Genomic DNA, 6,000 nt, shown 5'->3' with positions numbered 1-6,000 from the left:
GGCAAGAACCCCTTCTTAGACTGATCCATATTGAGCTTCTTCAATATCTTATCAAGGTATGTGCTTTGTGAAAGACCTATGAGGCGTCTTGATCTATCTCTATAGATCTTGATGCCTAATATATAAGCAGCTTATCCAAGGTCCTTCATTGAAAAACTCTTATTCAAGTAGGCCTTAATGCTGTCCAAAAGCTCTATATCATTTCCCATCAAAAGTATGTCATCTACATATAATATGAGAAATGCTACAGAGCTCCCACTCACTTTCTTGTAAACACAGGCTTCTCCATAAGTCTGCGTAAACCCAAACGCTTTGATCATCTCATCAAAGCGAATGTTCCAACTCCGAGATGCTTGCACCAACCCATAAATCGAGCGTTGGAGCTTGCACACCTTGTCAGCATTCTTAGGATCGACAAAACCTTCCGACTGCATCATATACAATTCTTCCTTAAGGAAACTATTAAGGAATGCTGTTTTGACGTCCATTTGCCATATCTCATAATCATAGAATGCGGCAATTGCTAACATGATTCGGACGGACTTTAGCTTCGCTACCGGTGAGTAAGTCTCATCGTAGTCAACCCCTTGAACTTGTCGATAACCCTTAGCGACAAGTCGAGCTTTATAGATGGTCACATTACCATCCACGTATGTCTTCTTCTTAAAGATCTATTTATTTTCTATGGCTCGCGCGCTCTACGGGCAAGTCAGTCAAAGTCCATACTTCGTTTTCATACATGGATCCTATCTCGGATTTCATGGCTTCCAGCCATTTGTCGGAATCCGGGCCCGCCATCGCTTCTTCATAGTTCGAAGGTTCACCGTTGTCTAACAACATGATTTCCAAGACAGGGTTGCCGTACCACTCTGGTGCGGAACGTGTCCTTGTGGACCTACGAAGTTCAGTAGCAACTTGATCTGAAGTTTCATGATCATCATCATTAACTTCCTCTCTAGTCGGTGCAGGCACCTCAGGAACATTTTCTTGAGTTGCGCCATTTTCCGGTTCAAGAGGTAATACTTCATCAAGTTCTACTTTCCTCCCACTTACTTCTTTCGAGAGAAACTCCTTCTCTAGAAAGGATCCATTCTTGGCAACAAAGATCTTGCCTTCGGATCTGAGGTAGAAGGTATACCCAATAGTTTCTTTAGGGTATCCTATGAAGACGCATTTTTCCGACTTGGGTTCGAGCTATTCAGGTTGAAGTTTCTTGACATAAGCATCGCATCCCCAAACTTTTAGAAACGACAGCTTAGGTTTCTTCCCAAACCATAATTCATACGGTGTCGTCTCAACGGATTTTGACGGAGCCCTATTTAAAGTGAATGCGGCAGTCTCTAAAGCATAGCCCCAAAAAGATAGCGGTAAATCGGTAAGAGACATCATAGATCGCACCATATCTAATAGAGTGCGATTACGACGTTCGAACACACCATTACGTTGAGGTGTTCCAGGCGGCGTGAGTTGTGAAACTATTCCACATTTCCTTAAGTGTGTGCCAAACTCGTGACTCAAGTATTCTCCTCCACGATCTGATCGCAGGAACTTGATTTTCCTGTCACGTTGATTCTCAACCTCACTCTGAAATTCCTTGAACTTTTCAAAGGTCTCAGACTTGTGTTTCATTAAGTAGACATACCCATATCTACTCAAGTCATCAATGAGGGTGAGAACATAACGATAGCCACCGCGAGCCTCAACACTCATTGGACCGCACACATCAGTATGTATGATTTCCAATAAGTTGGTTGCTCACTCCATTATTCCTGAGAACGGAGTCTTGGTCATTTTACCCATGAGGCATGGTTCGCACGTGTCAAATGATTCGTAATCAAGAGACTCTAAAAGTCCATCAGCATGGAGCTTCTTCATGCGTTTGACACCTATGTGACCAAGGCGGCAGTGCCACAAGTATGTGGGACTATCATTATCAATCTTACATCTTTTGGTACTCACACTATGAACATATGTAGCATTACGCTCGAGATTCATTAAGAATAAACCATTCACCATCGGAGCATGACCATAAAACATATCTCTCATATAAATAGAACAACCATTATTCTTGGATTTAAATGAGTAGCCATCTCGAATTAAACGAGATCCTGATACAATGTTCATGCTCAAAGCTGGCACTAAATAACAATTATTAAGGTTTAAAACTAATCCCGAAGGTAAATGTAGAGGTAGCGTGCCGACGGCGATCACATTGACCTTGGAACCATTCCCGACGCGCATCGTCACCTCGTCCTTCGCCAGTCTCTGCTTATTCCGCAGCTCCTGTTTTGAGTTACAAATGTGAGCAACCGCACCGGTATCAAATACCCAGGAGCTACTACGAGTACTGGTAAGGTACACATCAATTACATGTATATCACATATACCTTTCGTGATGCCGGCCTTCTTGTCTGCTAAGTATTTGGGGCAGTTCCGCTTCCAGTGACCACTTCCCTTGCAATAAAAGCACTCAGTCTCGGGCTTGGGTCCATTCTTTGGCTTCTTCCCGGCAGCTTGCTTGCCGGGCGCGGCAACTCCCTTGCCGTCCTTCTTGAAAGCTTTCTTACCCTTGCCCTTCTTGAACTTAGTGGTTTTATTCACCATCAACACTTGATGTTCCTTTTTGACTTCTACCTCTGCTGATTTCAGCATTGCAAATACTTCAGGCATGGTCTTTTCCATCCCCTGCATATTGAAGTTCATCACAAAGCTCTTGTAGCTTGGTGGAAGCGACTGGAGGATTCTGTCAATGACCGCGTCATCCGGGAGATTAACTCCCAGCTGAGTCAAGCGGTTATGCAACCCAGACATAGTGAGTATGTGCTCACTAACAGAACTGTTTTCCTCCATCTTACAGCTGAAGAACTTGTCGGAGACTTGATATCTCTCGACCCGGGCATGAGCTTGGAAAACCATTTTCAGCTCTTCGAACATCTCATATGCTCCGTGTCTCTCAAAACGCTTTTGGAGCCCCGGCTCTAAGCTGTAAAGCATGCCGCACTAAACGAGGGAGTAGTCATCGGTACGTGCCTGCCAAGCGTTCATAACGTCTTGTTCTGCAGGGAGAACAGGTGCGTCACCTAGCGGTGCTTGTAGGACATAATCTTTCTTGGCAGCTATGAGGATGATCCTCAGGTTCCGGACCCAGTCCGTGTAGTTGCTGCCATCGTCTTTTAGCTTGGTTTTCTCTAGGAACGCGTTGAAGTTGAGGACTACGTTGGCCATTTGATCTACAAGACATATTGTAAATTTTTTAGACTAAGTTCATGATAATTAAGTTCATCTAATCAAATTATTCAATGAACTCCCACTTAGATAGTCATCCCTCCAGTAATCTAAGTATAACATGATCCGAGTTAACTAGGCCGTGCCCGATCATCACGTGAGACGGTCTAGTCAACATCGGTGAACATCTTCATGTTGATCGTATCTTCTATACGACTCATGCTCGACCTTTCGGTCTTCTGTGTTCCGAGGCCATGTCTGTACATGCTAGGCTCGTCAAGTCAACCTAAGTGTTTGCATGTGTAAATCTGTCTTACACCCGTTGTATGTGAACGTTAGAATCTAACACCCGATCATCACGTGGTGCTTCGAAACAACAAACTGTCGCAACAGTGCACAGTTAGGGGGAACACTTTCTTGAAATTATTATGAGGGATCATCTTATTTACTACCGTCGTTCTAAGTAAACAAGATGCAGAAACATGATAAACATCACATGCAATCAAATAATAATCGTGACATGATATGGCCAATATCACATAGCTCCTTTGATCTCCATCTTGGGGCTCCATGATCATCTTGTCACCAGCATGACACCATGATCTCCATCATCATGATCTCCATCATCGTGTCTCCATGAAGTTGCTCGCCAACTATTACTTCTACTACTATGGCTAACACGTTTAGCAATAAAGTAAAGTAATTTACATGGCGTTTCTCAATGACACGCAGGTCATACAAAAAAAAAAGACAACTCCTATGGCTCCTACCGGTTGTCATACTCATCGACATGCAAGTCGTGATTCCTATTACAATAGCATGAACATCTCATACATCACATATATATCATTCATCATTCATCACAACTTTGGCCATATCATATCACAAAGCACTTGCTGCAAAAACAAGTTAGACGTCCTCTAATTGTTGTTGCAAGTTTTACGTGGCTGAAATAGGGTTCTAGCAAGAACGTTTTCTTACCTACGTGAAAGCCACAACGTGATTTGTCAACTTCTATTTACCCTTCATAAGGACCCTTTTCATCAAATCCGCTCCAACTAAAGTGGGAGAGACAGACACCCGCCAGCCACCTTATGCAACTAGTGCATGTCAGTCGGTGGAACTGGTCTCACGTAAGCCTACGTGTAAGGTTGGTCCGGGCCGCTTCATCCCACAACACCGCTGAAGCAAGATAAGACTAGTAGCGGCAAGAAAGTTGACAACATCTACGCCCACAACAAATTGTGTTCTACTCGTGCAAGGAGAACTACGCATAGACCTAGCTCATGATGCCACTGTTGGGGAACGTTGCAGAAAACAAAAATTTTCCTACGGTTTCACCAAGATCCATCTATGAGTTCATCTAGCAACGAGTGATTGGATTGCATCTACATACCTTTGTAGATCACGCGCGGAAGCGTTCAAAGAACGGGGATGAGGAAGTCGTACTCGACGTGATCCAAATCACCGGAGATCCTAGCGCCGAACGGACGGCACCTCCGCATTCAACACACGTACGGTCATCGTAACGTCTCCTCCTTCTTGATCCTGCAAGGGGCAAGGAGAGGTTGAGGAAGATGGCTCTAGCAGCAGCACGACGGCGTGGTGGTGATGGAGCTGCAGTACTCCGGCAGGGCTTCGCCAAGCTCTATGGAGGAGGAGGATGTGTTGGAGAGGGAGAGGGAGGCACCAAAGGCAAAGGTAAGAGGTCCTCCATCCCCCCCACTATATATAGGGGGGCCTAGGGGGGGCGCCGGCCCTAGGAGATGCAATCTCCTAGGGGGGCGGCGGCCAAGGGGTGGGGGGCTTGCCCCCCAAGCAAGGGGGCGCCCCCCTTTTAGGGTTTCCCCCACCCTAGGCGCATGGGCCCTAGGGGAAGTGGCGCCCCAGCCCACTTTGGGCTGGATCCCTTCCCACTTCAGCCCATGGGGCCCTCTGGGACAGGTGGCCCCACCCGGTGGACCCCCGGGACCCTTCCGGTGGTCCCGGTACAATACCGGTGTCCCCGAAACTTGTCCCGATGGCCGAAATAACACTTCCTATATATAATTCTTTACCTCCGGACCATTCCGAAATTCCTCGTGACGTCCGGGATCTCATCCGGGACTCCGAACAATATTCGGGTTACTGCATATACATATCCCTACAACCCTAGCGTCACCGAACCTTCACACTGTAGACCCTACGGGTTCGGGAGACATGTAGACATGACCGAGATCGCTCTCCGGTCAATAACCAACAGCGGGATCTGGATACCCATGTTGGCTCCCACATGCTCCTCGATGATCTCATCGGATGAACCACGATGTCAAGGATTCAAGCAACCCCGTATACAATTCTCTTTGTCAATCGGTATGTTACTTGCCCGAGATTCGATCGTCGGTATCCCAATACCTCGTTCAATCTCGTTACCGGCAAGTCACTTTACTCGTACCGTAATGCATGATCCCGTGACCAGACACTTGGTCACTTTGAGCTCATTATGATGATGCATTACCGAGTGGGCCCAGTGATACCTCTCCGTCATACGGAGTGACAAATCCCAGTCTTGATCTGTGTCAACCCAACAGACACTTTCGGAGATACCCGTAGTATACCTTTATAGTCACCCAATTACGTTGTGACGTTTGGTACACCCAAAGCACTCCTACGGTATCCGGGAGTTACACGATCTCATGGTCTAAGGAAAAGATACTTGACATTGGAAAACTCTAGCAAACGAACTATACGATCTTGTGCTATGTTTAGGATTGGGTCTTGTCCATCACATCATTC

This window comes from Triticum urartu, chromosome 1A (assembly GCF_056163025.1).
Source record: "Triticum urartu cultivar PI428250 chromosome 1A, HENAU_Tu73, whole genome shotgun sequence".
Taxonomy (NCBI): Eukaryota; Viridiplantae; Streptophyta; class Magnoliopsida; order Poales; family Poaceae; genus Triticum; species Triticum urartu.
The sequence above is the reverse complement of the archived record's forward strand: the minus strand, read 5'-3'. Positions refer to the sequence as shown.